Raw genomic sequence first — 6,956 nt, 5'->3', positions numbered from 1 at the left:
TTGCTCTTTTGAGAAATGGATTTCAGTGCAGAATTCTGCTGGAGCAGCACTACTAACCGATTCATTTTGAGAAAAAAATGTTTTTCCCATGACAGTATCCCTTTAATAACTAAATTATCCTGGGGCAATATCTATTAATCAAACATGATGAGTTTTGAAATTTAGTTTTCCAAACTCACACTTTAGATTGAGGGAGGTGTATTTTAACATTCATGCAATTTTGTTTTGAGTTTTGTAAATAGTCAGATTTATTATAATTAAAGGAACGATGCCATTTTCATTGCAATTTTTACAGGCATTTATGTGGATGGCTTTTCGCAAAAGAACATTATAAAGTTTAATACTTTTTTTTCTACAAATGGAATGTGAAAAAGCTTGAATCCAAAATGTATTTAATTTACACCAGTGCTACAAGTACTCGAAAACAAATCACTATAACTCTTTTTGCTTGTTTGTGTGCTTACATCACCCAGGAACAGGCTCTAATTGTCAATCTGTGGCAAATACCAGAGTGGCTGCTGTAAATTGCCATAGACAGTCACTATTTAGTGGGCTGGTGGGGGTCTGTTTGGGCCTGTGTGTTAGCCATATGGGACTCTGGGAATCTGAAACGGCAGGGCCTATTTTGAATCTCAGTCCAGACCTGCCTGTGAATGTTATTGTCACAAATAAAACACCAGAAAAACCTGTTTGATCCTTCCCACTGTTTTGCAAATGAAGGCCAATGAATATACAGAGCAATGCATTGTAAAGAGTTAAATTCTGACCTTAATTTGGACCCAGCATTTCCTGTCCTAGAAGGCAGCATGATTCATGCATGATAGCACAAAAATTGTGTGTTTTTAGCACTAATAAATAAGTACTAAATAAATGATAGTGTGCAGTACACATTTAAAGAAATGCTCTCTAGCCATTCAGCATGCTTCTTTTATACGTTTCTGGATTTAAAGGGAAAGATAAGGCAACCATACAGCATTCACAACAGAATATTCTTCTTTATGGCAAACTCAACCTAACTCCCATCCACAAATTTGGCTTATTTACTTTAGGTTGGAAAAAAAAATCGGATGGTAAAAGAAAAACATTTTTCAAGTTTAAAAACAAAAAACTCGAGTTTCAATTCAAATCATAGTACTTTATTGGAATGCCACAAAAGTTAATTCAATGATTGTTCGAGCGAAAACCAGCTTCACCCCAAAACTCCCAAAACTCCCAAAATTTGTGAAGGTTACATCTTCAAATGGTTAAAGGGTCAGCTGCCATTGACTTTTACATGACTTTGACAGGTTTTAGATTCAATATTTTCATATTCAAACTTTTAGCATCTTCAGGCCATAATAAATCTCCAAAAATGTTGTATTTTTTTCTATTAAATTATAGGTTTTTTTCACTAAAAATTGCAATTGAGTTTTAATAAATAAACAGTACACATTTCATGCAATTTGTTTGGACTGGCCTAGAGGTTATTGTGGCTTGGGATAGGTCAAAGCTCATGTAATAAAGATCAATGTAATTAAGAGTCAGAAAGAAAATAGTAGAAATTTATTTTAGCAGCTATATAATTGCTCTTGCAGCCCTTCCCCCTCCAAGATGCATCAAGATGGAAGACAGACTACATTCCCCAGAATTCCCTATTCTGATGAACTTCTCTGCTCTGGCACCAGACAGACTGAAACCAGAAAGAAGTAGCACCTCAGTTCTGAGACATGCGGTAAAACACTGCTTTATAGAATCATCATTTATTTATATAGCTCTAGCAAGTTACACAGCTCTTTACATTCATTTGTTACAAACAGGGTCTTAGAATAAATTAACATACAAGGGTTACTGAATAAAAACGGGGCCTTGATCACAAGAGCTTAGACCCTAAAAAAAACACAAAAAAATAAGATATTAGTTATAGGCAACTGTAAATGAAACCTATGTGTACATATCTATGTATATATGCAGATCTATATGACAGTGCTAAATGTTTACAGGTATCAGGGTCATTTACATGTATGCTTTTTAAAATGTAAGTTTACTTTTAATTAATTTGCATGTTTATTATTTATTAAATATTTATTAAATATATGACAGATTAAATATGTGTAAAAATATTTTTATTATGTAGCACAAATCACTCTAAAATCATGTAAAGTCTTTTTTTAATGGGGGGGAGCCAAAATGTTAAGCACCCAAGGCCAGTGCTCTTGTCAATGTCTAAGCACCACATGGGCTTTTTACTCACCTTTTTACCATCACCCCCATTTCTTGCATGCACATGCGTAGTATAATATACTTGGGCAGGTTGTATAGGTTAATTATAACTGACTTTCCTTAAGCAGAACAAATGACATAACCTGTAAGAACCAGTTCATCTGCAGAGGAGATAAATAAAGGGATTAATGGCAATTAGTTCTAAAGGTAGCTGATCAAGATATTTCCTATCAGTGAGTAGTGAGTCACAGAGCCTGATTAGATAGGCCTCTGATTAGATTCATCTAAAATTATTTATTAAAATGGCAAATTCTGATCAAATATAACCCATTGGGATTGGGATCAATAAAATATATAATCTAGATGCTCTAGGATTATTGGTGATCAGTTGCCATGGATTATTATGGAGTAGAGTTATTTATAGGAACAGTAATGTCAAAAAATAAAAGTGTTTTAAAGAAATAAAAATATAATGCAGTGTTGCCCTCCACTAGTAAAACTGCTGTGTTTGCTTCAGAAACTCTACTATTGTTTATATAAATAAGGTGATGTGTAGCAATGGGGGCAGTCATTCAAAGGAGAAAAGGCTCAGGTTACACAGCAGATAAGCTCTGTAGAGCATAATGGTGTTATCTGTTTTCCACTATTTAACCATATAGGCTTTTTTCAATTTCCACCATTGCTACACAGCAGCTTGTTTATATAAACAATAGTAGTATTTCTGAAGCAAACACAGCAGTTTTACCAGTGCAGGGCAACAGTACATGATATTTTCATTACTTTAGAACACTTCCATTTTTTGGTGTTACTGTTCCTTTAAACCATGTTGCAACATTGCTTTATTGCCAAATGTTTTATATTAATCTAACCGGGGTGTATTATGTGCACAGCAGTTCTCAGGAAATGGTAATGTATCCAGGCTTTTTAACAAATGCTGGAAGGCAAATATTATTTACAAAATGATTTTAGAATGAGCCAATAGAATATAAGGAGGAGGCGTTTTCCTGTTGATGTTGGAATACAGAATTTGGTACATTTTATGCATTTTTTTCAAGAATGCAATAGCAGGGTAGAGGGGTGTGGGTTAATGGTCATTTCCTTCCAGTGCAGTACCCAGTGGCTTTCCTGTCTAACTAGAAAATGGGCTGAATGCAGCATACCAGATCCCACTCATCTTTGAAACTACAAAATGTTCTACAAAACACAAGCTTTTCCTGCCATACTTTCCCTTTAGCACATTCCCAACATAGGTACTAACTTTGCACGATTTAATCTTACCCAAGATGTTACTGGAACCCAAATAAATAACAATTAGAGAATTGGGCTGTGGTAGAAAACCCCATACAAACGACTTAACAAATACAAGAAACTAATAATGTTATTTATTTGGTGTGAACACAATAAAAAAAATAATGCACAAGAGGCTTGCAAATGAGATTTAAGCCAAATAATTAGGAGACTGCAAATTGTACAGCAATATGTTGGCTTGTGCACATGGCACATACATATGGCAGCAGAACAATTTGTAAGAAGGGAGGCTGAATGAAGATTCATGACAAACAAGGAATGTAGGAAATAGTGTGTCTTCCATCAGTACCTTGTAAATTAGCTTAATTTGTCCCCACATCTCAAGTCTGCCACAATCAATACCACATGGAATCTGCATGCAGGCTGCACCATATCAGCTGAGAAATATATCTGTGAGTACATGATCTTTGCATCATCTGCATTTGTCCTGGTCTCTCAGGTGACAAAATTACATGGTGAGGTGCTGAGGTAAAAAATTCCAAAACAAGAACTATTTTCGTATTTAAGAACAATCCGCGCTTTTTACAGAGAGAGATGTAACATTGTGAAATTCTCTCCCTGAATCATTTGTACAGGCTGATACATTAGATAGCTTTAAGAAGGGGTTGGATGGCTTTTCAACAAGGGAGGGAGTAAAGGGTTATGGGAGATAGCTCATAGTACAAGTTGATCCAAATGGGATTTTTTGGTTAAAAGGATGAATTTGATGGACGTGTGTCTTTTTTCAGCCTAACTTACTATGTCATACCTCCCAACATTTGAAGGACAAAAAGAGTTGGTGTGTGTAGTGCATGGAAATTTTTTATTGACCATGGCCGTTTTTTGTGGCCAAGTCCCCTAGTTACCATGTTCATTTTACAAAATTTGTCAGGTTATAAAAGTTTGAACACATTTCTGTGTTATACTTCAATTATGACAGTTTTGCTGATGTATGTGAATCTGGCCGTTCAGTGCAGGAGATGAAATGTGAAAGTTGAGCTGTCAAAAGAGGGACTGTCCCGCTCAAAACAGCACAGTTGGGAGGTATGCTATGTTACTATGTTACAATAAGTTAAATTCCTGCACAAAAATCCCAGCCATTAAAATTCAAAATTGAAAATTTGCAGTTTGCTTGAAAACCATGTCAAATGAATTGCAATACGGTAATATACCATTCAAAGTTCATTTGCAGCTGTTAAGGAATGTTCTAATACTAAATTCATATGCAGATCAACCCAAATTGGATTTAGGTGATATGATAATAAAATAGCACCCTGTTCTAAACATGTATTTTATACATTTTGTAAATTTGTAATCCAGAACAGGCAAAGGCAAACTGTCATGTATGATATCCCAAAACCCAAAACTAACCCCAAAGTCCTGGTCTCGGCTGACGCTTCTGCCTCTAAACAACCGCCTTTGGCTTCAGGAGGAGCTACTCGCATGCTGCAAGGTCTTAAAGTGAGAGGTCCAAGGGGTAAGTTCTGGGCAGGTAAGGGAACCATAAAGTATACAGGTATAATGGGGAACAGACTTGGAACTGGCAGGGAAGGTACCAGTCAGGATAAACAGGCCGGATTAGTACCAGTCAGTGCAGTACAGGATCAGGAACCAGGAGCATGGTCAGGATAAATAGGCCAGGGTCAATACCAATCAGCATCACGGTAGAAAGTCAGGATCCAGTGGTCAATCAGGCAAGAGTCCGTTCAGGCAGCAATGCAGCAAGGTCAAAAACGGGCAAAGGTCAGGAAGAGGAAATCTGACAAAAATCACATCCAGGAACTATGAAAATAGACCTATGTTGGTCAATGAGTCAGTGCAGAGTAGGGGGTTTTATAGCCAGCTTAATGGCTTACACAGATCACATGGGGCCAGATTGGCAACAGGTGAAACAAGCCAAGCCAACTCGCAAATACATGAAAAGTAGTAGTGAACCTTAGCTGTCTGCTCACATAGTGCAGTGGTAATGCAGACAATACAGAACTACAGGGTCTCTGGTCCAACTCCAAGCAGGATGTTACACTAACTTAGTGCTACTTTGAATGCAACGTCTACATGTAAAAATATATGTTTTAATTACTTTTTGTTTGTTTTAAACTACTTCCCATGTACAGGTATGGGACCTGTTATCCAGAATGTCAGGACCTGAGCTTTTCCAGATAAAGGATCTTTCCATAAGTTGGATCTTTGTACCTTAAGTCTACTAGAAAATCATGTAAACATTTAATTGCTTGTAATAAGGATTAATTATATCTTAGTTTGGATCAAGTACAAGGTACTGTTTTATTATTATAGAGAAAAATTTAATAATTTAAAACATTTTGCATTATTTGATTATAATTGAGCATATGGGAGACATCCTTTCCATAATTTGGAGCTTTTTGGATAATGGGTTTCCAGATCATGGATCACATACCTGTATATCTTTACCCTTTTAGAAATAATTATTTATTCAGTGACTTGAGTAGGGCATGCAGAAAGGGATATTTTGTAATACACGTTGCAGGAGTTTCCACTGTGTTATACATACAATTAGTTGGACAAAAGCATTTAATTGTCCATACAGTCTAATAATAATTAGAGTAAACTGATTGAATGCTAGGTACTTTTTAAAAAACTGTCTTGTAATGAGCAGGTACTGTATAGATTTTATTATGATTCCATGTTTAAATGCATTCTATCATGTTCTTTTTTTACAACATTATTATTTCACTTTTTATGTTCTTCTAGTTAGTGCTAGGAATTTTTGCGTTATTAAATAAATCTTTATAATAACGCTCTATAAATAAATAAGGTTCTAATGAGCAGGGTCCTCTTTACCTATTGTATCAGTCAGTAATTATATGTAACTTGAATGTTTGTATACAGCCTTCTATTGTATAGTGCTGTAAAATAGGTTGGTGCTTGATAAGTAATTAAATAGTAGTAATAATAATAATGATGATAATAATACATATTGATGTAGGTTGTTCCCTTTGCCTTGATAAACTTTGTTCTATTTTATCAAAATGTTTTGTGCTCAATGACCTTGGTTTTGGGCAATTTTTCAGCAACCCAATCTCATAACAAGTGTACAGATATATATAACACAGTTGTAAAATGTCAACATTATAAAGCATATCTAGACTAAATAACCATTCCTACCTGACGCTACACCTCCCTGCGGGGTGTAGGCACACAGTTTGTGATCTACTGATTTAAGGTGGCCATAGACGAAAAGATCCGCTCGTTTGGCGACATCGCCATAGGAGCCGATCTTTCCCCGATATGCCACTAACGGGCATGGCTATATCGGGGGTAATCTGAACGTTCGGCTCTATGGCCGAACGATCAGATTACGATGAGATTGCAATGGGCTCCGGCGGGATCGGTCGGGACAAAGTCAAACCTGCCTGATCGTCCAAACGACTAATCTCCGCCGGACGAAAAATGACGGGACTTGAAAAATGTCCTTGATTCTTACTATAGGA

The sequence above is a fragment of the Xenopus laevis genome, chromosome 3S (assembly GCF_017654675.1).
Source record: "Xenopus laevis strain J_2021 chromosome 3S, Xenopus_laevis_v10.1, whole genome shotgun sequence".
Classification (NCBI taxonomy): domain Eukaryota; kingdom Metazoa; phylum Chordata; class Amphibia; order Anura; family Pipidae; genus Xenopus; species Xenopus laevis.
The sequence above is the reverse complement of the archived record's forward strand: the minus strand, read 5'-3'. Positions refer to the sequence as shown.